This window comes from Lacerta agilis, chromosome 1, assembly GCF_009819535.1.
Source record: "Lacerta agilis isolate rLacAgi1 chromosome 1, rLacAgi1.pri, whole genome shotgun sequence".
Lineage (NCBI taxonomy): Eukaryota > Metazoa > Chordata > Lepidosauria > Squamata > Lacertidae > Lacerta > Lacerta agilis.
The window spans coordinates 15481926-15508157 of NC_046312.1; positions in this window are offsets into that span (position 1 = coordinate 15481926).

Here is a 26232-nt window from a genome sequence, read left to right on the forward strand (position 1 = left end):
CACTGTGAAATGCTGGCTCCATTTCTAGACACTCTGTATTGTGAATAAAAGTTAAAAAGGAAAGATAGAAGGAAATAGAATAGAGGGATTATAAAGAGTATCAGAGTAGTAAAAAAAGAAGAGATAGATCGATTTCCTGGGATGATGACAAGTGGAAGCCATGAGGGAGGAGGAGATAATATATAAAAGAAATAGATAAGAATGGACAGAAGAACGGAAGAAAGAAGTATTGCTAAAGGTTAGTAGAAATTGATTTATATGGATATTGAATATTGAATTGGATGTTATTATGTGGGTTTTGTATTATTTTTAATTTAGGTATATTGGATTGTATTATTTGTATGTATCTTGAGGTTTTACCTAAGGAAGAATTCAATCTGTTACTTTCAAATTTTATTTTTCTTTAGTTAATGTTTCTATTTTAATGGTTTTTTATTTTTCTTCTGTATTGATGCAATAAAGTTAATAAAAAAGAACTAATTTGCAAAGTTACATGCTTAAACAGAATTAGCTTCCACATGACGTTTAAAAGAGGATTAAAGAAATTCATGGAAAATTGGACCATCAGTAGTTACTAGCTATGTTCTACCTCTACTGTCTCTGAGGCAGTATGCCATGGAATTCCAGCAGCAGGGGATTGTAAGTAGGGAGAGAGCTGTGGCACTCACAACATGCTTGGGTGCTTCCCATTGGCATCTGGTTGGCCACTGTGAGAACAAGATCCTGAACTTAATGTGCCTTGGACCTGATTTAGAGGGGATTTTCCTATGTCCTTATGAAAAATGCATTCTACATGTGTTACTAGGCACAGGGATCATGCATCAAGGCTTTGAATGGACTATTTTGGAGTACTGCAATGCGCTCTATGTGGAGCTACTTTTGAAGGTGACCCAGAAAGTACAACTAATCCAGAATGTGGCAGCTAGACTGGTGACTGGGAGTGGCCGCCAAGACCATATAACACTAGTCCTGAAAGATCTACATTGGCTCCCAGTACTGTATGTTTCCAAGCACAATTTAAAGTGTTGGTGCTGACCTTTAAAGCCCCAAACAGCCTCGGCCCAGTATACCTGAAGGAGTGTCTCCACCCCCATCGTTCAGCCCGGACACTGAGGTCCAGCTCCGAGGGCCTTCTGGCAGTTCCCTCACTGCAAGAAGTGAGGCTACAGGGAACCAGGCAGAAGGCCTTCTTGGCAGTGGTGCCTGCCCTGTGGAACACCCTCACTTCAGATTTCAAGGAGATAAATAACTATCTGACATTTAGAAGACATCTGAAGGCACCCCTGTACTGGGAAGTTTTTAATGTCTGATGTTTTAGCGTGTTTTTAATATTCTGTTGGGAGCTGCCCAGAGTGGGTGTGGAAACCCAGCCAGATGGGCGGGGTATAAATAATAAATTATTATTATTTGAGTTTTGGTGCCAAGGAAGACCAGCTTATACCAGCAGTTTGGGGAGGGGGGAATAAATGCTCAAAGGGACAGCACCAAGCAGACTAGGCACTGGACTATGGGCCCCGCACCTCTTAGAGGCCCTGCAACAACGGATCAAAATAATATTGATTTGATCTTGAAAGGAAAAAAATGTATTAGGAGATAATTTGCAAGCCCCCACCCCACCCTGAGATTTCAATTGCCTAGGGGCCTCCACGGGGTTTAATCCAGCACTGCAAATGGACAGTGCTAAGTACATCAAAATTCTTCTATGATAAGTGGATTAAACCACACGCGATCTCATGTGTTTACATGCAAGGGAAGTGTTACATGTCTAAAATAATACACCATTTTGGGCATGAGCACACTATGGGATAAATGTGAGAACCAAAGGACTTGTATATCATAATATTCTGCTTGAAGTGCTAAAAAATGTAAATAAATAAATAAATAAATAAATAAGGGTCTTGTGGCGTTTGCCTTTCTAGGGTCTACATATAGGAGAAGGAGTAAGTAAGGGGTTAAGTGGCTGGCCCTAGGCTAACCAATAAACAGAGAGGGGAGGAGCTAGGGGCAGCTGAGGGAGTCAGAGTTGGAGAGCGGAGAGTTGTTGAAGAGCAGTTGATCGAGGGAGTTGGTTGGTGGGTGGTTGTTGATTGGGAGGGTTGGTGGGGAGGTATAGTGGTGAGCGTAGGCAGGGTTGTAACCAATATCTTAAGTTGTTGAAGTTTTTAAATAAACACTTATTATTTTGTTTAAAATTGCACCCTGACTGTGAAATTTATTACCAGGGAGGGGATCCTGGTTGGTGGCAGCAAAGCGCCGTGGTGGCACAGGGATCAATAGTCCGTCAAACGACCGGGGACCCTGTGTGATCGCCACAGGTCTAGGTCATGATAATGGAAATTGTGCTTCCTGGAGTGAGGACATCCAAGGTGGTAAGGTTCTTTCCCAAAATGGAAACATAGGTGTAGCATATTACTGTGGACTGTTTTCAGAACTATGACAAAATGTCCATATACCAGCACTCACTCACATACACACCACAGTCTTGATTGGTGGTGTGGCCTGGATCCCTGTCAAACACAGCAATAGATTGAAAGGGATGCTTGGAGTTGACAGGCTTGGTTAATGGATCATTGGATCCACTGTTTTAATGTCAGTGCGTAAGGCTAATGTTATGCCGGGCAGTTTTTCTTCTTGTGGGGCATAGTTTGGAATAGGGGGAAGTGTGTATGTTTCGTCTTAGTGTGTGGCCATCCCGAAATGCCGGAGGAACATCGAGTTTCCTCCTTGTAAAACTGAATTTGGATTATTTCCCCCTTCTGTGGGTAGAGTTCTTTCTGTTTTTTAGTTACTGCCTTTGTGAGATAAAATCTGCTTTCGGCAAGATTTCTTTATTTCTTTGGAGAACTGAACTGAAATGCAGGGTGATGAGAGAGAGATCAGAAAAACATAGAATCATAGATTTGGAAGAGACCGTGTGGAACATCTAGTCCAACCCCATGCAATGCAGAAATCCTTTTGCCCAACGTGGGGCTCAAACCCCTGACCCTGAAATTAAGAGTCTCATGTTTTACCAACTGAGCCTTGCTCTATCCCTTATCTAAAATGTTTATCCACAGTGCATAACCCCAAAATGCCTGCCTGTTGGCCCTGCACTCTGGCACGGCCAAAATGGGACACCCTGGTTTGGGATTAGAAGCCGGGGTGGCTTCTGTGAAAACATGAAGTCCCACTTAAATCGGTACACTTGTATGATCTTCCTCCTCCCACACGTTGCAACTACTAAACACACTTTACACCTTCCGCCCTATTACGAAGCCACCATCCCCTCCAGTTCTGCAGACCTTTTCATAACCCTGATTTCATCTTCACTCCCATTCATATGTGTGACATGCCCCAAGGTGTGTTCTGACCAAGGCACAACAGAGCAGCACTATGACTTCCCTTGATCAGCACACAATACTTCTGTTGATGCAGCCTAGAATAGCATTAGCTCTTTTTTTGCTGCTGCTGCTGCATCACACTGTTGACTCATGTTCAGCTTGTGGTCCACTAAGACCCCTAGATCCTGTTCACATGTATTACTGGCAATGTGCTATTGTGCAGCTGGTTATACCTGCCTAAGTGTAGAAACTTCTGTAGGTCCCTATATGTCAGGGTTGAGCCAGATGAGGAGGAGTGGTGGCAAGCACCCCCTGGTGAGGCTGCACCCACGGAAGAACCTGGGGAAATGGAGGAGTTCGTACCTGGAGAAGACTGGTGGCGGCACTCCTCGGAAGATGGAGAGGGGGAAAGACCAGAACAGGAGGAGGAAGAAGTCGAGCCAGAATCAGGCCCTTGTGAGGAGAGAAACCGCCAGGGCCCCTCCCCTCCTCCCTTCTCAGCTGTAAAGCGTAGAGCTGAGAGACGCAGGGAACAATTAGAGGCAGCTGCAACTCGTAAGAGACGTGATTACAGGCCGGCTACTTAAGAAAGGCCGGCTGCTCCCTTCGCTAGCACCTGCAACTGCTGTGCTGAGTGCGTGGTTGCTCTTGCTTGTTCTGTTCCTGTGTTCCTGACTCCTGGCTTGTTGCTGACTGACTTGGCTGGTTCCTGACTTGGACTGTTCCTGACTTCAGCTTCTCCTGACCCCGGTGCTGATACCTGACTTCAGCTGGCTTCTGACCCGGACTGTTCGACCTCAGCTTATCTGTTGGTGCCCTAACACTATATACAGAAGGGCCATTTGTTTTGTCACAGTTCTCCAATCTGTTAAGGTCACATTGAATCCCGATATTGTCTTCTGTGGCATTAGCTAGCCCTTCCAGTTTGGTGTCATCAGTGGCAGATCTTGAGATCAAATTTCAGCAGCAGCCTGTGTGATGCCAAAATTCAGCACCCATGCCTCTTGCCTTCCATTAGTTTTGGTATCCCCTGGCTAAGTTATATTTGGCCTTTTCCTGAGAGTAAAGCTATAACGATGGTGGTCGTGGTGATAAATATGTGACCACTATACGATTCCCTAGAATCGGATGCCTTAGGCCAGGGATGTGGAACCATCAGCTCTGCAGATGCTGTTGGACTCCAACTACCATCAGCCACAGACAGCATGGTCAGTGATCAGGAATGATGCGAGTTGTAGTCCAATGACATCTGGAAGGCCACAGATTCTTCATCCCTTCTTTCAGCAGCTGCATCACTCTACCTACTGGACTGGGCCAGCCATACAAGCCAAAGCAAGGACAAGCTCAACAGCTTCATCTGAAAAGCTGTGCAGTTCTCAGTGAACCTTGAATGCTGGAAGAAAGCCCAAACTTCTCCAGGTAGACCTGGGCAATGCCTGGCCCAGGCTACAAATGGCCGAGACATATTAGACTGGATGAAAAGCACCATTGGTGGTCTCATTGACTGCCCCAGGATGAGTGGGGGATCAAAGGTGTACATTCTGTACTGCAGTCTAGCAAGGACACAAATACTTGAAGTCAACAACTGAAGCTTTGGCTCGGGATGCTGAAAAACAGCCCCAAAATTATACTAGTTCGAAATTATTTCACCGCACAATCCTAGAAATACAGCAGAAGTCCACGGTCTAGAAACGAGAGGACATCACAGCAAATACCACTGTAACAGGCCGCTGGCCAAGAGACATGTCTCCAAGCTGTCCTCCAACTCCAGAATAAATAAATAAAATATTTCAGAGAGAAGAGTTCTGTATGCTTTGGCCAGACCGTTGGACTTTGTGTGTAAAAACCAATTCATGACTCCGACTTCCACTAGGTAAAGACACTTACACAAGAAACTCATTTAAAGTGGTCAAATTCAAACAAACATTTTCTGCGAAAATTCAGTAAGTTGGAATTTGCCAGGAGTTTTTTTCCAGGAATTATTAACCTCCAAAGACTGCAAACACTTCCCTCCACTCCCCCCCTTTTTTGATAGTCTCTCGCCAGAACCTCTCTCCAAAACCCATAAAGCAATAACTTTAGAAAACCTGTCTGAAAATGACTATGCTTTAAAAATATCAACACCACACAGCTCTGCAGCACAAACCTAGAAGTGGATGGAGAAGGAGGAGACAGAGGAGTCACCAAGCGAGTGAATATCCAGCCCACCATCTTGGCTTTGGGACTATTGGTTTGTCTGAACCACAGACAAACATGTTTGACATTTACAAATCCACACCCTGCATAGATAGGGGAGTTTCTCAAACCTTTTTGGAGTGTTCTAGGGATCATCTTACCGAACAATGATTGTAATATTCTTAAGTGAGAATATTACAATCTCCAGGTGTGCTGTTTTCACAGAATAAAACTCAATTGGCTGGCTTTGGTATGCTTTACCCAGAACTCTTGAGAGTCCTGTGGACTGCAAAAAGATCAAACCTATCCATTCTTAAAGAAATCAGCCCTGAGTGCTCACTGGAAGGGCAGATCATGAAGTTGAGACTCCAGTACTTTGGCCACCTCATGAGAAGAGAAGACTCACTGGAAAAGACCCTGATGTTGGGAAAGAGGAAGGGCCCAAGGAGAAGGGGACAACAGAGGATGAGATGGTTGGACAGTGTTCTCGAAGCGACTGGCATGAGTTTGGCCAAACTGCAGGAGGCAGTGAAGGATAGGGGTGCCAGGCGTGCTCTGGTCCATGGGGTCACGAAGAGTCAGACACGACTGAACAACAACAGCAACAAACCCAGAACTAGCTCTCTGAAATGAGTAAGTTTGCCTTCCTACTATGGAAAAATTGTGATATTGCCCCCACTAAATTTTTGAAGTCGGCCCCCACACTAGTAGTCTGCTTGTCGTCACTGCGATGTTATTTGTCAATATACGGCAACCAAATGAAATAGATAGAGTACAAAATGAATCAGCAAATATAACCGTAAAACAATTCAACACTTTACAGGTGCAGCAAGTTAAAATTCCTAAAGACAGCACGTGAAAACAAAAAAGTTGATTATCAAGTTTGGCAAAAGGTTGTGTGTGTTTGCTGAGAGTTGTGAAAGTGTGCATATTTGTTGCTCAGCTTAGTATATAATAATATTGTAAGATGTCACCATGCTGCAGTTCATGCGGTCACCAATATTACAAGTGCCCAGGGGAGAAAGCTGTCAGAATGTTTGCAGTTTAGTTTCTGCAAGGGAAGTTGCCAGAACAGGATTTGCTTTATGTTACAAACAAATGTCAGGGCTGAGACCCTAGGAAGTGAGGAAGCAGAGCAGGCCTCAGACTGAGATATATGGACTTGAAATATAGGTAGTGAAGGATGCTTGAGGCCAGGAGACAAGGAATGTGGCAAGTACAGAATGATATTAGCTGACACACAGTATTGTTGGCTGCAGGGTTTTTTTAGATTCAAATTAGGAATTTTAGATCAAGATTTTAAAAAAAAAGAAAATTGGAAATTATTTATGTATGGAACAACAGCGGCAAGAATTATATTAGCACAAGCTTGGAAAACAGAAGGAATGCCAACGAAAGAACAATGGCAAGGGAAATTTATGGAATAACTGGCAAAATTAACAGATAAATTACATGAAAAGGATAGCAAAGACTTTAAAAGAGAATGGGAACCATTTGCAACATATATGAAGAAACAACATAAAGAATTGGACTCACTGGCAGGGTTTGAATAAACAAGCACAACTGTATATAACAAAAAGTAAGATTGTATGTATTGGGAAACAACATGCAGGGTGAGTAATATGGAAATAAAACAAAATGTGAATATGAGGGAAGTCCAGGGGAGGAGGGGTGGATATATGGGAAATTGTTAGAGAAATATTGTTAGAGGATGTATACATGGAAAAACAATAAAAATATTTTAAAAAAAAATTAGGTTCAAATTTGGCTTCCAAGTGCTTGAGACTTTTGTCATATAAAACATTGGGAATTATCACTGAGTGAGCTTCTGTGTGCCAATGATGTTTGCCAAGAACAGAAAACTTTGGTGAGCAGCGACATATTAAAGACATAGTCGAGAATTTTAAAGAGGTAATTATATACAAGAAAAGATAATTTACACTTCCCTTGATGTTGTTTTGCTTTACTTCCTGCTCCTGCCCGTTTCCCCTCAAGGCTGAATATGTTTGCCTTATGTGCCGCATCGCAGGAATACATGGATGACTCAGCATTTTCCCCCTTCCAGGAATACACTTCCAGCACTAAAACACAATTTAGAAAATTGAAAAAAAGAAGGAACTTTGATGGCGGCTATTAATAATGGGTCCAAATTTTTAAAAATGAAGTATTTTTTTGAGGAGAGAGATCTTTTGTCTCTGTTTCTTTGGGTGAAGCTATGTTTTACAGAATGCCTAAGGCAGAACAGAAATTTAGCCTAAGGCAACCATGTGGATGAGACCTGGTTAGAAGCCCAGGACATATCCAATCAGTCAGGTTTGCTAGAAGGGTTTATAAATTAGGGGCCATATATAAATTCCCTACATTTCATGCCCTGTATGTTGGTGATACCACAACTGGAGACAACTTCTATTCTCCTCCAATAGAATGGAGGCCAGCCCTTCCTCAACATGCCTTGTATTGAGGTAGGGAACAGCAACTTCTCCCATGGCTGGCCTAAGGATACCCAATATGTTTATGGTGGAGCTGAGACATCAGGGTCATATGGCTCACAGGTCATCCTTTCAACCACTAAATGACACCAGTTCTCAATGTCATTAGCAAGTGGAAATAAAGGGGTGGGGAATTCTCCACCAAAATGAACGTGTAATGGCTTCCATGGACGTCGCTCCGGAGGTGTCTTCATGATTCATGCCTTTGTTTGAGAAAGAGGTGGATGATAAAACAATATTTATAGTAAACTATAAGCACTCCCATCTGGTGATTATTTAAAGGACGTTTATGACATTCAAACACTGCACTTTTCACATGCAGCCAGTATATTAAACTTATTTATTTATAGCTTTTCACTAGGACTTCGGTTTGACTTCATCCCTGGAGGCGCACGCCATTGTTATTCGAGGCAGACGGATGCCAGCAACTAGGACTGGAGTCCAGCTACGTTACACATCAACATTCCTCAACTCGTGCATTCTGCTTTTGCTAATGTCCTCAGCTGAAAAGGGAAAACTTGATTTTGTGTTGTCAGGTATCTTACAGAGTCTCCAAAGAGTTATTCATAGACATTGCTGCTCCTTACCCTTATCGGGTCCTTTGCCAGCTTGGTGCCCTCCAGATGTTTTAGACTACGACTCCCATCACATGGTGGCTGGAGCTGATAGGAATTATTGTACAAAATGTCTCCAGGGCACTGGTTGTATGCAGGTGGCTGCAGATGCTACAAATCCAATAAGATAGTCATAGGAGCATGAGAAGAGTCTGCTGGACCAGGCCAATGAGCCATCTAGTTCAGCATCACTGCCTTCTGTGGGAGCGAGTTTCATACTTTAACTATGTAATGAGTAAAAACAAAATATAAAATCAAAAAATCAAAAAAATCCTTCCAGTAGCACCTTAGAGACCAACTAAGATTGTTCTTGGTATATTGGTATATTGGTAGGATTTTTTGATTTTTTGATTTTATATTTTGTTTTGACTATGGCAGATCAACACGGCTACCTACCTGTATATGTAATGAGTAGAAAAGTTTTTTTATCTGTCCTGAACCGTCCAACATTCAGCTTCATTGGATATCCACAAGTTCTAGCGTCACGGGAAAAGGAGAAAAACTTTCTCCATGCCCTGCATAATTTTCTAGATTTTTATCACCTCTTACCGGTACTCAGCTTTTCTTTAAAAGAAGCCCCAAACTCTGCAACCTTCCTCTTAGGGAAGGAACTCCACTCACCTGATCATCTGCCCTTTTCTGAAACTTTTCTAACTCTACAATTTTAAAGAATCATAGAATCATAGAGTTGGAAGAGACCACAAGGGCCATCCAGTCCAACCCCCTGCCAAGCAGGAAACACCATCAAAGCATTCCTGACAGATGGCTGTCAAGCCTCTGCTTAAAGACCTCCAAAGAAGGAGACTCCACCTTGGCAGCAAATTCCACTGTCAAACAGCTCTTACTGTCAGGAAGTTCTTCCTAATATTTAGGTGGAATCTTCTTTCTTGTACTTTGAATCCATTGCCCCGTGTCCGCTTCTCTGGAGCAGCAGAAAACAACCTTTCTCCCTCCTCTACATGACATCCTTTTATATATTTGAACATGGCTATCATATCACCCCTTAACCTTCTCTTCTCCAGGCTAAACATACCCAGCTCCCTAAGCCGTTCCTCATAAGGCAACGTTTCCAGGCCTTTGACCATTTTGGTTGCCCTCTTCTGGACACGTTCCAGCTTGTCAGTATCCTTCTTGAACTGTGGTGCCCAGAACTGGACACAGTATTCCAAGAGATGTCCGAGAGATGATGAGGATGGTTCCTGCTGCATCTCTGCCGGAGTTCCACCATGCCCGCCACACTAAAGGCTCAGTCTCTAGCAAAGACAAGTATCAAAGAATCTCAGTGACTGAGGTGGAGGAAAAGTGATCAGTCTTTCCTTAAGTAACTTGGGGTCCAAGTTGTTCAGGGCATTGCGAATGAATAAGAAGCTTGAACCTGACCCAGTAGTAAATTGGCAACCAGGGCCTGGACTGGAGAACCTATTTAATGCATGTCTTCCAATGTAAATGCCTCACAGGGACCCAGACAAAAATATTACCATCTGAAGCCAATGTGGATGTATATAAAATTTTGTTTCTGGTTCTGTCAATCAGCAGCCAACCCAGTTCATAGCGAGGGATGTAAAACTGAGAGATGGAGGGAGAATGGGGAATGCCCATGGAACAAACCAGGTCCATGGCCAAGGTGCCACCTGGATGTGAGGCTGTGCATGGTATCTGGGAAGTCCCACAATATCTGGCCAGTGTTTTTAACACCTCTGCTCCCTGGCCCCGCTGCACAAGCCACACAAGGCTTAAGCTTGGGCATGACGCCTTCATAGCAAAGCAAAATTCACGACATGCAGTGGAGAAACAGTGGCTGGAAGGTCCCAGATGGATTTTTGCTGTCAAAAGCCCAGACCAGCCTTCTGTGGTCTCATCTCCCATGTCAAATGTGAAAGGGGAGTGGCTGTTTAGAAAAGCAATCAGGGCACCTATAGCAGAACACTTTTTTTTTTAACTGGGCAACGCAACAAATCTTTGATATTAACACATCTGCCAATCCTCTTGCCAGTCGCCCGCTCCCTCCGCGTTTGACTGCACATCTTTTCAGGATGACATCCATCTCCCCTGACATCTGGAATGTAGCAAACAAAGGGCTGCTGGCTTGGAAGAGGCAGAGGAACAAGCTGTCCACATTGCCAAAAGTCACTTAGTAACATAACATGTGTACAAAATGCAAGCTTGCTTCATCCATCATCAACAACAACAGGAACAGTGGGGGGTGGAGGGAATACCCTCTCTTAGCAGCTTTTGTAAAATTGTGGTAAATGTTACGGTGAACCTCATCGGGGTGAAAGCCAGGTCTATAGAATGCAGAAGAGGAAGCAATAGGAATTGGCTTCTTACAAAACCATACATCACACAGACACAGAAACATACACACTCCCTCTGGATTCAGTCTTCCAAAGCTGATGGCGATGACTCACTGTAGACAGTGTGAGCCCTCAACATCTCTTTTACCTCTCTGGAATCTCTGACGTGGCAGATTCTCCACTGCTGTTGATCTTCTAGGCAAAGTCTGGAAGTCTCTCAGTCAGCAGGCTGCATTTCTCCCAATGGAGGTTGGTGATGGTTCAATCAATGGAAAGTGAGGGTTTGGTGTTGCCATGTTGACAAACTGGATCTTTGGGTCTTCAAAATCCATGCAACAAAGGGCCAACCTTTCAAAGACAGTCATGCTGAACTTTCTTCCAGTTTTTCTCCGTACTTTTTTCCCTTTAAAAAAAAAAATGTTTAGGGGTACTCTCATTCTAACTGGGAAAAATGAATACAGTAATCGGACAAAAGTATAAAGATTCACAAAATGTTTAAGGGTATGCGTACCCCTGCGTACCCTCAAAAAAAGCGCTAGTTTTTCTACATAGAGAGAATATTGACTGCTTTTTGCCAGTGTTTGTGGCATAAACATGCACTTATGCAATTTGCGCTGAACACAGAAGGAAGGTGGCAGGGACTCTCCTTTTTGTCTTTGACTTATCACGAGTTAAAGTTTTTGTGAAAATGTAGGCTAGGGATACAGCTAGCAGAACCTGGAAAGAAAAGTGGAAGCGTTTGCTTTCACTGTCAGCTGCATGGTTTAGGAAGCTGCACAGAGTGACCAAGTTCTAGAGCTGTATAGCTTATTTTTCTTCACGGCTTGGGAGAGTCACCAAGGCTGCACCCTAGTTTCAAGAACCTTTACAATCCCTTGGAGAGAGATTTCAGTACCTCTTTGTGGGCCTGTTGGTGCATTGGTCTTAAATTTAAAATGCTTTTAAGTTAGAAACAAGCATTCTCTGTGAATGTTCAGAGCCTTGTTTCCCACTCCAAACCAAAGAAGAATGGGGAGGGAAACAATGTTTGATTCATCTTGTTTCCAAGCATTACAGCTCAGACAAATTTGTGTTCCGAAGCACAACATTAGGCGTTTCAGCAACATCAATCAATTCTGATGTTTGTAGTGGAAAAGAAAATTCTGGTTTTGTTTGAGACTTAAATGAATGAAATTGAACAGTTCTAATTCAGCAATTTCACTCTGGACTCTCTCTTTTATTTTATCTAAAGCAGCAGCTATTAACTGTGTTGTTTTCACACCAAGGAGGGCATATTTTCAAATGAACAAAGGGCTGGAAACTGGTGTGTTGATATACTGATAGACAAAGGATATCTATCTCAATATACAGAGTTGGCTAAATTATGGTACTGCTTTCTATTCTGCCTATTTCATTCATAGAAAAGTTAAACTTGGTGAGGGGGAGCAGCTCGGCAACATCAGCAGGTCCGCCCCAATAGGAGGTAAACTGAGATAGCCCTCTCTGTGTACACATGTAGGCAGCAAGCTCTTGAGAAGTACACAGTGTCCCCCCCCCAAAAAAAAATGTTTAGGGGTACTCTCATTTTCCTACTCATATTGAAATACTGCCCCTCAACGAGGACAAACTTAGATTCACAAAATGTTTAGGGGTATATGTACCCCTGCATCCCTCCAGAAAAAAAGCACTGGAAGTACGTTCTCAGCAGATTGCACTTCAGTTTGACAACTATTTTTGGACTAGGATGACATGGGGATGATGTGTGTACAACACCCCAAAAAGACAACTGTGTCCAGCACTGAATGTATCATGCAGTGCGTGTAGACGCCTAGAGTAGTTTGGGGTGGATTATTTCACAATGCTTCACATTGCAGTGTTTAAACACTGAATTGCCAGCTAGATTTATAGTTTCGTAGATATGTTGTTTGCAAGCAATATAGATGAACAGCCAACCAAATGTGCGTTTCGTATAATTCTCAAGGGCAATTTACACTTCTTCAGTGTAAACATTTAAAAATTTACTAGAGTGCTTAGAATCCAAAAGATCAGAGCAAGGGAATGGAAAGAGACCCAACAGCAACAGTGAACAGTAAACATTTAGATAAGAAAACTCTTAACATCCTCCCAGTCCAGAAATCATTGCCATTTTGTTTCCTCTGTTCAAGCAAAAATAACCTAGTAATATAGTCCAATTAGCAGAATGAGCAATGTAGCAATTTTGTTTCTTGGTGGTCAATCAGTTTTGGATCACGAAGCCTCAGCTCTAATGATCTCCACGCAATCCACATGCATCTCTTTTCTTCCACAGATCCAGCAGCAACTTATGTATCAAACAGCTGCTTTATTCAATGCATTTTTATCTTTACGCAGGAATGTTTTATGTATACTACTAATAATTTAAAAAGTGACTTTGACAACATGTTTGCAAATACAGTGGTACCTCGACTTACGAATTACTCAACATACGAATTTTCTGACTTACGAATGAAAAAAGTGCCCGCACGCCTACGAATTTTTCGACATCTGAAGGACATCCGTTGGCGGTTTTAGATGGGGTTTACTCGACTTACGAATTTTTCCGAATTTTTCGTTTCCAATACATTCCTATGGGGAAATCGCTTTTTTTGACTTACGAATTTTTTGACCTACGAATGTGCATTCGGAACGGATTAAACTCATAAATCGAGGTACCACTGTACAGATATTGCAGACATATACTTATGGGGGGGGGGTCAGGATTGACGGCGGTGTCCTATCAAATCTAGCCATGACGGTTACCACCACATGTATTTTCTGTTGAATGTCATTTTTTAAAAAAAATTCTAACAGGCTTTCCCAGCTTCATAAATGGGTCTTTACTATGGCTGTCTATTTGTTCAGGTTTTAGTCTTATTTTAAGTGTTGCTTTTGTGCTTTAACATTTTTTTAATTATATAACAACAACAATTTTATTATTTACATGCCCCTCCACCTGACTGGGTTGCCCCAGCCACTCTGGGCAGCTCCCAACAAAATATTGTGTAAATCACATTGAGATGGTGCTTTAGAAGGCAACAAATTTGCTGCTGCTGCTGCTGCTGCTGCTGCTGTTGTTGTTGTTATTATTTACTACCACCACCACTACTACTACTACTACTACTGGAGCCAGGACTGTAAATCTTACGGCACATCAGAAACTGCCTTGTACTGAGTCAGAACACTGGTCCATCTAGCGCAATACGTACTGTCTTCCCCAAACTCATGCCTTCCAGATGTTTTGAGCAACTCTTCCCGTAAGTCCTAGCCAGAAAAGCCAAAGTGCTGCCTGTTCCAATAATGGAGGAAGAAAAATGAGGCTGGAAAGTGGGACAGTTGGAGAGTCCTGCTTGACCAAATGACCTCACAACATCTTTGATGAGCGACGAGTTTCCCTGCAGGGAAGGGAGGAAAGCAGGAAGGGGAGTGATCCAAATTGATCAAATGTTTCTTGACATTTGCAATAGAAAAACAGACCCTCACTTTTTAAAAAAACCCCAATATAGCCATACCCCAAAAGTTCTTCCCCTATCTACCATCATTGTCTTTGACACAGAACAATAATTTCCAAAGACAGGACCAGTGACAAAGGTCGACATAGTCGGGCACCTGCCATGACCCATACCCCAGGAGCGACCCACAGACAAGAGCCTTCTGCTTCTCCTCCTTGCTTTTGCTATCCTGTTGGCTGAGCCACACTCTAGCTCGGGGGAGGTGAGCATCAGGAACAAGAATAAGGACCAATTGCAAACTCTTGCTTACCTACTAGCAATCTGGTGGGCACCATTGATAGTGGGGTGGATCATGACTCACTGAAAAAAAGTGGGGGCACACTGCTGACATCTTGCCCAAGGACCCCACCAAAACCTGAAGCGGTCTCTGTCTAATGCTAAACCCTTCCAAAATATACCAGGTACTCCACAAATGCTCTTAATGCCATAACAGGGCTTAGTACTCCATTCGTTGCTACCTCTCTTGCAACATAAAGAAGAAAGAAATTACCAACGCGGGACATCAGAACAGTCTCACAATGCATCTGAGGGCGCTGTGTCATAATGCCCATGATTAGCTATTCCTCTTGTTCTCTGTCCAGGACAATATTTTCTAAAGCCTTTCAAGTTTGTTCTTTCTCATGGAGGTTTTCTGTCCTTTTTGTCAGCAATGCTGGTCAATCTGTTGCTAATTCTTTCTTTCCTCCTCTTTTCCCTCTATTAATCTGGTGCCCCTGGGAAACTCTGATAGAATGACTAAGGGAAGCCAGCATAATGTGTGACCCGCTCGGCTGATTACAGCCCTCCAGCCAAGAATAAACAGTGTGGTGGCGTGGCAGTGATGATTATTTATGTGGCAATTAAACAAACATTAAAATATAAACACCCCTAATTAAAATGCACATCAAAACAATCCCACTAAGGCATTAAAATTCAAACACCCATAATTTAAGTATGCAATATCTCATTAAAAGAACACTGCAAATGAAACAGAAGACTCAGGTTGAGAGGTCAAGGGGGTGCCTATGTAAACAGGTATGTCTTCAAAAGCCGACGGGATGCCAATACAGATGGGATCTCTTGTATTTCAGCATTCCACAACACCGGTGTCACTGGTGCCAGTTGTTGAGAGTCACAAGTGGGAGAGTACTGTTGCACTCGGGTCTTACTTTCAGGTTTCTCATAGGCATCAATATGGCCAGTGTGAGAACAAGGGTGCTGGGTGTCCTTTGTTGTTGTTGTTCAGTCGTTCAGTCGTGTCCGACTCTTCGTGACCCCATGGACCATAGCACGCCAGGCACGCCTATCCTTCACTGCCTCCCGCAGTTTGGCCAAACTCATGTTAGTAGCTTCGAGAACACTGTCCAACCATCTCATCCTCTGTCATCCCCTTCTCCTTGTGCCCTCCATCTTTCCCAACATCAGGGTCTTTTCCAGGGAGTCTTCTCTTCTCATGAGGTGGCCAAAGTACTGGAGCCTCAACTTCAGGATCTGTCCTTCTAGTGAGCACTCAGGGCCGATTTCCTTGAGAATGGATAGGTTTGATCTTCTTGCAGTCCACGGGACTCTCAAGAGTCTCCTCCAGCACCATAATTCAAAAGCATCAATTCTTCGGCGATCAGCCTTCTTGATGGTCCTGCTCTCACTTCCGTACATTACTACTGGGAAAACCATAGCTTTAACTATACGGACCTTTGTCGGCAAGGTGATGTCTTTGCTTTTTAAGATGCTGTCTAGGTTTGTCATTGCTTTCCCCCCAAGAAGCAGGCGTCTTCTAATTTCGTGACTGCTGTCACCATCTGCAGTGATCATGGAACCCAAGAAAGTGAAATCTCTCACTGCCTCCATTTCTTCCCCTTCTATTTGCCAGGAGGTGATGGGACCAGTGGCCATGATCTTAGTTTTTTTGATGTTGAGCTGGGTGTCCTTAAGTTATAACAATCACAAAGTTATCACGTGCCTTCCCAGCTGGTCATGCAGAGTGTTGCTTTATTGGCATGGCAATAAAAAAAGCCACTGCACCCCCAACCAATGTTTCAGGTATTTGTTTTATTTTAAATGGTGCACATGAGTGCGCTCGTGCACACACATACATATGCCACTCAGGAAATGCTTCAGTGTATGAACATGTCAGGTATTTGTAAAAATGTTTTGAAAAACCAAGGAAGGTATGATAGCGTGAGATCCAGCGTCAGAAGAGAAACACAGCAAAGTTCAGCCCATAGCAGGAAATTCAGGTAACTGAATTTTCGCACAACGAGCTGGCAGATATTTGTATTATCTCTGGTGTGCTAGTATTCACAAGTGAAAGAGCGCTGTTGTGCTCATAACCTGCATGCAGGCTTCCCAAAAACATCTGGTTGATCCCTGTGGGAGCAGGATACTGGCCTAGATGGACCTTTGGTGTTATCCAGCAAGGCTTTTCCTATCTCATTCCTCCCCCCATTTATCCATTCTGCCCCCATTTGTTTTTGTCTCCACTTCCCTCCTTTTCTACTCAGGTGCTGTTTTATTTCCTTTCAAAATGCTCCACCGAGAAAATGTATGCAGCGTTTGGAACTTCCTGACAGATTTTGCACATCAGTTGAAGTTAACTGACAGCAAGTTTATTGCATTTCGTAAATTACGACCCTGGCCCCCTCGTATATCTCCCTCTTCCATTTCCTCCTCTCCTCCTGTTATTTATTAGGTAGGTACTCTGCAAATAAAGGAGAGAGGGGGGGTTGTGGCTTTGGCAGAAAGGCTGGGTGCTAAGCTGGTGGCTTCCCCTCTCTTCTGCAGGGGAAAGCAGACATTGCCAACCCATTACCTCAACCGTTTCTCTAGCATGTTTTTCAAGAACAATGCTATAGTGAATCTGCAGCCTGCTCACTGACATTTCTTGAAGCTGAATTGTCTTTGAGACCTGTCCTATGGTCAGTGGAATGCCTGTGTTTTGACATACAGGAATTTCCTTTCCACCGAAACGATGTCTGGCGCTCCGGCTTGCCACCCACACTAAATTCTGTGCCATCGCAGAGCGTCCAGCCAGCACTCTTGGGTTTTGATTCTGGATGAGTTTTCAGTGAGCTTCTTCTAGCTTGCAGTTCTACATGTTCTAAATATATTCCTCAAAGTGCAATCCTAGCTCCCTGCCATTTCCTGCTTTGGCTGTACATATAAGTCCCGTTCGAGCTTCCCCATCCATGCGTTCTGAGAAAGTACCAAGGGAGGAAGGAGTAAGGCTTTGCATTTCTTAGTGCAGAAAGTATTGATCTGAGGTGTAGAGGTCTAGAGATCTTTCAATATTCTAATTATTTCAAGAGGGCTCTGGAAGCTTCTGGAAGCTTCTCTGTGTGAAAGAAGCAAGCAAGAAGGTTCATAATGTTTGGGTTATTCCTTCAGAGAAGCTGAGTACAGCTCGTTTAAACTGGTTCTCTTATCTCTTTCAGTCAAGGTCATGCTAACTATAAAAGTAGGGCCAGAAGGAGCCTGGGTTTTACCCTCTCTCTTTCTGTCTCTCTATCTGGTGTGGTGTTCTATATGTAGTGTTAAGTTTTAGGCTTACAGTGGTACCTCAGGTTAAGAACTTAATTCGTTCTGGAGGTCCGTTCTTAACCTGAAACTGTTCTTAACCTTAAGCACCACTTTAGCTAATGGGATCTCCCGCTGCCGCTGTGCCATCAGAGCACGATTTCTGTTCTTATCCTGAAGCAAAGTTCTTAACCTGAAGTGTTATTTCTGGGTTAGCGGAGTCTGTAACCTGAAGCGTATGTAACCTGAGGTACCACTGTATTATAAGTTTTTGCAAGTTTAAGTCTGCTGCAACTGGATTTTTTATGGACAGTGCCAATAAATTCAGTGCCTGAATGTATTGGATTTGTGACCATTATGTTAATTTGCCTTCAGGAGCAGTAAAGCTCTGCTGGAAGAAATACAATTGCCTCTGGTCTATTTGGGGGGAATCCTGCAACATGTTTAAGTTGTTAACTATACATTGGAATCCACTCTGGATCAATATTGAGTAGAATTCCATGACAGTTCATTCCCTTTTCCTGATGTTTCATAAGAACATAAGAGCCTGCTGAATCAGGCCAGTAGCCCATCTAGTCCAGTATCCTGTTCTTACAAGCCCCCCCCCCCCCAATGCCAGTGGGAAGTCCTCAAGCAGGGACTTGAGCACAAAGTACTCTCCTCTCCCTGTGGTTTCCAGAAACTGGTATTCAGAAGAATTACTGCCTCTTAACATGGAGGCAGAGCATAGGGCATCATGGCTAGCATCCATCAATAGTTCCCCTAACACAGGTTTCCCCAGCTATTCTTGGACTACAACTCCCATGATCCCTCCCATGTGTCCGCTTCTCTGGAGCAGCAGAAAACAACCTTTCTCCCTCCTCTATATGACATCCTTTTATATATTTGAACATGGCTATCATATCACCCCTTAACCTTCTCTTCTCCAGGCTAAACATACCCAGCTCCCTAAGCCGTTCCTCATAAGTCATTGTTTCCAGGCCTTTGACCATTTTGGTTGCCCTCGTCTAGACACGTTCCAGCTTGTCAGTATCCTTCTTGAACTGTGGTGCCCAGAACTGGACACAGTATTCCAGGTGAGGTCTGACCAGTACAGTGGTACTATTACTTCCCTTGATCTAGATGCTATTCTCCTATTGATGCAGCCCAGAATTGCATTGGCTTTTTTAGCTGCTGCATCACACTGTTGACTCATGTCAAGTTTGTGGTCTACCAAGACTCCTAGATCCTTTTCGCATGTACTGCTCTCATGTACATCCTTCACGTATCGAACAGAGAGGCCTGAAGGAGGAATCTTTGTGGGCTTGGCTGAAAGTGCTTAGAATGCCCTACCTCAGGGGTGGGTGGCCTCTGATCAACAGGCCTAACTAGCCCCGCCTCCAAACCCATGAGATTGTTTCAGTGCTTTGCAGTGCAAAGCAGTCAAAGGTCAGGCTTGCGTGCATCTGTCCTGGCAAAAAATGGATTACTTGATGCTGTTGAGAATAAACCAACAACACTTGCAATATGTTGCCTGAAGCAGGGTGGAGGTGGCGGTGACGATAGACACCTGTTCTTCCTCCTCCCCGATTCCTTCTCTTTTAGTAACAATTTGTTGGTAAAGTAGATTACTCTCTCTCAGACTTTTATTGCTTTCCTGCTTCTTCTCCAACTTTAGCTTGTTCGAGGAAACTGCAGTGTGACTTTACCCCTTTGTGACTCCATTTTGGAGGCATGTGAAGCTTTTGTTTGCCATGCGTAATAAACTTTCTGTTTTCTTTATCCTTTCAGCCATCAGTCTTACCAGGCTATTTCTTTCTGCACCACACTGCAATATATTTACTAAATTCCAACAATTGCGACCTTGGGCGATTGGCTGGTGGGTGGCTCCAGCAACCTGTCAAAGCTCACCCTGGGGGTTGGAGGTGGTCAAGATCCGGCCCACTGGGAGGGTCCAGTTCTCCACACTGAGGCAGAATATTCATTAATATTCCATGACATCACTGCAGTGCAACCATTGCTATGGTTTTATTGCCATGCCCAGATTTTTTTTTTAGTAGTTTCCTATATGCTTCAATGAGTATCACATGAGTCTACTCTAAAGAATGTATACTTATCCCAGGAAGTTAGCACAAATTTACATTTCCACTGGATTAAATAATTTCCAATTTTAAAATGGCAACTGAGGCTAACAAGCAAACGTTGCGTAATGCAGATATTTAAATTTTCTCATGATCTTCCTGCAAGACATTTCTTTTTTAATTGCTTCAGTTTCCTGACTTGGAATCTCCGTCCTCTCTGATTGAAGTCACAGTCCTAAACCCATGTCTAGTGCGTAAGCCCAGTTGAACACAGTGGGACTTACTTCTGAGTAAAAATACATAGAACTGCATTTTCAGTCTCAAACCAGCAATACATGGAATGTCAAATACTAACCCTCTTCAACCAACAGGGTCCCCCCCCCCCACACTCAATTAATTAATATACAATGTAAAATTGTAATGAAAGGAAAAACAATACTGTGATCACAAGACTAATTTCATGATTATAACAGCAGGAAGCAGGTTTTTGTCTTCTCACCAAATAACTCGCCTCCTATTTGTTCATTCTAGTTTCTCTTCCAAGTTGAAAAATGTAAACAAAATAACAAATCATTTGTTGACAGACCAAAAAGAAAGAAAAGAAGAAGAAGATCTATCCATCCATACAGTGGTGAAAATATGAAATAACACTTGGAATTAACTGCACATGATGAATCTTTGCTAGGACAGACGGCAATAACCCCTTTGGGATAACTCCATTAATTTTCAACAAGTAGGTTTATAATATTTACAGGAAGGTTTAATCCAAAACTGTTGCTAACTGCAGTATAATAAAATACCCCCAAGCCAACGATTGCTTCCTTATCCAAGCTGCCCTGCTAGGATGTGAGCTACTGGACTTTCGGGAATTCAGAATGTTCTAATACGGTGTCAGCTCTAAACGATGCATTGTGTTGCACAGACTTAACTGATGGTTGCTTGTCTAATAAGAAATGTGTGGTGGAACCGGCACAGGGAACTGGATCCTCTTCAGAAACAAGCGACAAAGGATTATTTGTGACTGCTTTCATCCAAACCATATGGGGCACTTGGGTCATGTGCTGTCTACTCACAAAGGAGGAAGGTCTGTTTTGCATGTTCTAACTGGAGTCTTCTTTGGCGATCACTCGTACCTACGTAAGATTGTCTTCCATGAACACAGTTTTAACAGTGAGTCGTAAGTGACCGTGCAGGCCAATTCTGGATCCACACGTCCTTCCACAGTGTGGACATAGGTTTCCGGGTGGGAGTTGATCATGGTGAGGGTTTGCCAAGCATGCCTTCCTCTTAGCACATTTCTCCCTTTTGTTCCGAGTTCGAGTGTCTTCAAACCCCATGACACCTTTGGTAAAGGCTGTTCTCCAACTGGAGCGCTCGCAGGCCAGTGTTTCCCATTTGTCAGTGTTTATACTACATTTTTTAAGATTTGCCTTGAGAGAGTCTACAAACCTCTTTTGTTGACCACCAGCATTACACTTTCCATTTCCATCTCCAAGTAAGTCTGAGGAGGGCTCCTGTCTGAAACCTGGGAGACGCTCTGCCAGCCTGCTGGTGGGCCAGTGACCTGACATTCCTATGGCTAACTCATCAACTGAAATCAATGGGATCTGAGTGTGTTTAACTCCAGCAAGGTCATTCTTTTTTGCAGATGCCTATGCATTACACTAGGCTATGCATTACATCTGCAAGTGAGGGCCTCCTGCAGATGCCATCTCATCCGGTGGTCTGTTCCACATAATAGAGGAATTCAGCCTTTAGTGACATGGTACTTACCCTTTGGAGTCCCTTCCCATTAAATATTAGAAAGGTGCTGTCTCTGTGGTCTGCTGACCTTTCTCATCAAAGAAGCCTTTTTAAGTAGTGACCTTTCCCAATCTGCATCTGTACTGGAATTGTTTTTAGGTGTTTTTCATTTGTGTGTTTGCAGCTCTGTGCTCCTTGCAAGGATGGGGAAGGAATGTAGCTCAGTGGTAATCTGCCTTGCATGCAGAAGGTCCCAGGTTCAGTCCCTGGCATCTCCTCTGAAATGCTGGAGAGCTGCTACCGGTGAATGACAGATACTAATGATCTCAGAATTGATGCTTTTGAATTATGGTGCTGGAGGAGACTCTTGAGAGTCCCATGGACTGCAAGAAGATCAAACCTATCCATCCTTAAAGAAATCAGCCCTGAGTGCTCACTGGAAGGGCATATCCTGAAGTTGAGGCTCCAGTACTTTGGCCACCTCATGAGAAAAGAAGACTCCCTAGAAAAGACCCTGATGTTGGGAAAGATGGAGGGCACAAGGAGAAGGGGACGACAGAGGATGAGATGGTTGGACAGTGTTCTCGAAGCTACTAACATGAGTTTGGCCAAACTGCGGGAGGCAGTGAAGGATAGGCGTGCCTGGCGTGCTCTGGTCCATGGGGTCACGAAGAGTCGGACACGACTGAATGACTGAACAACAATAACAATGATCTCATTGGACCTGACTCAGTAGAAGTCAGCTTCTCATGTTCATATATTATTGTAGTTAATACGGGTGGGATATATATTTAATAAATAATAATAAATAATTACCTATCCTTGATTAATACAATTATATACATATAGACACATATAGATACTTAGAGCATGGAGAGTATTCCAGTATACTCAGCAGATTGCCCTTTACCTCCCAACTTCCCCTACTTATCCATACTTATGCAGAGCCAGTATGGTGTAGGAGAGCCAGTATGGTGTAGTGGTTAAGAGCAGTAGACTCGTAATCTGGGGAACCGGGTTCGCATCTCCACTCCTCCACATGCAGCTGCTGGGTGACCTTGGGCTAGTCACACTTCTCTGATGTCTCTCAGCCCCATTCACCTCACAGAGTGTTTGTTGTGGGGGAGGAAGGGAAAGGAGAATGTTAGCCGCTTTGAGACTCCTTCGGGTAGTGAAAAGCGGGATATCAAATCCAAACTCTTCTTCTTCTTCTTCTTCATTCGGAGGATGTGCTAGGGGCTATTATAGTAGATGAGAAAGGTATGGGAAACCCTACCACCTCTCCACCAAAACCCGCTCTCCTCTGCTTAATGCCAGTGGCACTGCCAGCTTGCTGAAGAGGCCCTTGAGGTAGACAGCTGGAATAGCTCAGTAGATAGAGCACGAGACTCTTAATCTCAGGGACGTGGGTTTGAGTACCGTGTCGGGCAAAAGATTCCTGCATTGCATAAATGACCTTTGTGGTACCTTCCAACACTACAATTTTACGATTCTATTCTTTCTGCTCTTGGATGCTATCCAAAGTCAGGGCTGTCTTAAGCATATGTGGCACCGGGGTGCAAAAATCTGCCCGCCCCCCCTGCTTTCTGGACAGAGCTGCTGCGGCCGGAGCTCGGTTGGATGCTGGGTGTTGGCGACAGGGAGGGGGTTACAAACAAAATAAAATGGCCAGGGACTCCGCTGAGCCAATTTCTTTGTCACCTGCGTTGCCCTCCCTGCTCACATGTTGCCCTCCATCTCCAGCAAGGCGCCGAAAATTTGGGAGGCAGAGAAAGGGAAGGAGGAAAGTTAAAGCTGGTGGCTGCCAGGCACCCAAGTGGCAAGCCTCTGTGGGTGGCTTGTGAAAGCTCGTCCGGGGACCCGGAGCACCAGCTCGCTTTGGTCCCATGGTGCTGCGGCACCTTAAGACTTTGACAACAACTCCACCGTCAGACGCTGGACAGGAGGGTGGGGGTGGGGTGGAGAGCCAGCCGCAGCAGAAGAGTCCACAATGGTGCTCTGACCGATGGGCGGGCTCTTCCCCGGGCTCAACTCTCGGGCCCCGGATTCCTGGCCTGGTGCCCCTGATAGCCCAGCGCCTGGGTGCCCCGCACCCCTAGCGCCTATGGGTAAGACGGCCCTGTCCAAGGTGGTCAGTCATCAGTGGAGATGAGGATGCACAAGGCTTTGGAAATGTTTGAGGTCCCTTCCAGCTGTGCATAGAATCACAGAGTCATAGAATTGCAAAGTTGGAAGGGACCCATCTCAGTGATCTTATCATGGAAATGTAAAAAGGTGAAGAAACAACAGAAAGCTTGATGGAACATCTCCAAATGCTTCTCCCTCACCCCTTTTTAATGGACTTGTCTTGGATGAAGAGAAGAAAGATAACAAGGAGGACATAGGAAGGGACCAAAACTGTGTTATCCATGTCCTCACATGCTAACTTGCTTGCATAAGATGCTTCACAACCCCGCTCCCCAAATATACATCATAATGAAGTTCTTCGTAAGCTTTCAAGCCTTTTATATTTAGTGGAAAAAACAAGCTGATTGGCCCAGTGAGTTTCTCAAACTCACACAGCTCCGATTCCTACAGAGCTTCATTGCGTTTTCAATCATGTCCCTTGAAGGAACCTTACATGAACTAAATCAAATGAAAAACACATGGACTAAAAGCAACAGGATCTTGCCAGATACCCTTCTCTGGTCCAAAGCGGCGAACTTCTAGTCAGTTTGTCCTTTCATGTCTTGTTTTTTCTGGCTCCACAACCTAAGAATGATTTTTACTACGTGCAGTAGTATAACAACATATTATGCAATTCCGTTTTCCAGGGAGAACACTGTGTAATTCATGAGGTTTACTGCACCAGTTTTTTCTTTCCTTTTCTTTTTCTGTACAGCAAGCAGACATGGTGGGGTATGTGCTTGGGTCTCTGTGTGCGAAAGCTAGCTTTTGATTCCCAATGATGAAAGTTGCTTGGTGGGTCTCTACATGGGGAAGGGTCATAGCTCAGCAGTAGAGCATCTGCTCTGCATGCAGAAGGTTCCAGCTCTGGCATCTCCAGAAAAAAACATATAAAGTTCTAGCTGCTGTTGTCATGTACAAAAATAAATTAGTCTGCTTTCTTGGGACCCCCATTCCCATTATTACTAGGACTCTTCAACATCAACTTTGTTGGGCTGGTCATGTTGTGCAGATGCCTGATTATTGTCTTCTAAAGGAACTACTCTATTCTGAAATTTAAAATGGAAAACGTAAGGCAAATCTTAAAAAAAATGTAGCATAAACACTGACAACTGCAAAACACTGGCCTGCAAGCACCCCAACTGAAACATGCTAAGAGGAAGGCACTCATGGCAAACCCTCACCGTGATCAACTCCCACCCAGAAACCTGTGTTCCCACCATGGAAGGACATGTGGATCCAGAATTGGCCTCCACTGTCACTTACGGACTCACTGTTAAAACTGTGTTCATGGAAGACAATCTTACTTGGCCATGAGTGAAAGAAGAGGAAGAAGAAGAAGAAGAAGAAGAAGAAGAAGAAGAAGAAGAAGAAGAAGAAGAAGAAGAAGAAGAAAGATTCCTGGGACTCAGCTACATTTGTAAAAAAACCACAATTTAATTTCTGACATAATTATAGTGTTTTTTTCCTGCGTGTAGATCCACCCCTAGTTAAAGGCTTTGCGATTCCTAGGGGTTGTCAGTGAGTCTCTCTTACTTTCAAAGCTGTAAACCAGGACATGTTGCTAGATGTATATCATGAAAATGTGATGCTACCTTACGCTGAATCTGTTCATCGGTCAAGTTGGATGGGTGCTTTATTTCTACTCGAACAGGGTATGAGGAAATCTTTCCCAGATTTGCAGCCACAGATCCTCCTAACTAGAGGTGATCAGATCCGGATTGGCTCCCCCAACTTTCTGTAAGCGAAGTCTGTGCCGCACCACTGAGCTACAGTGTCCTTGCTTCATGATCTCCCCATGCTTTAGTTAGCAGGCAAGCCTAGCTGTTTGTTCGGCATGAGATCATACCCTCATAAAGAATTCAGCAGGGATGATCGGGGAAAAAATGTTAACTTATGCAACAGGAAGTGTGGTTTCTCATGCATTTGTTCTTTGCACATGGCTCATTCATAAAAGGGACACATTGGTATGAATCCACCCTTGGCAGGAGTTCTTTTATGGAGATTTACAAGCCATACAATGTCTCAGAACTTCAAAGATTGGAGCCTCAGTGATATGAACTGACTGACAAGCCAAGGAGTCCCCCGCTGCCAGTATTTCTTTCCTCCAAGGGCAAGTCTCACATGTAATCCTTCCACCCAATGCTGCAATCAAAACATGAGCACACTCAGGAGAAAGCTTCATGCATCTGATGGAGCAGAGCACAGTGCATGAAAGCCCATGCTGTCATAAAGCTGTCCGCCTCTGAGGTGCCGCAAGACTTTGTGTTGTTTATGCTGTACGCCTCACCTATTTTTGTTGATTTAGATTTCTTACCCTCCCTTTACCATAAGGTTCCAGGGTGCGTTGCCATGATAAAACACGCACTTATT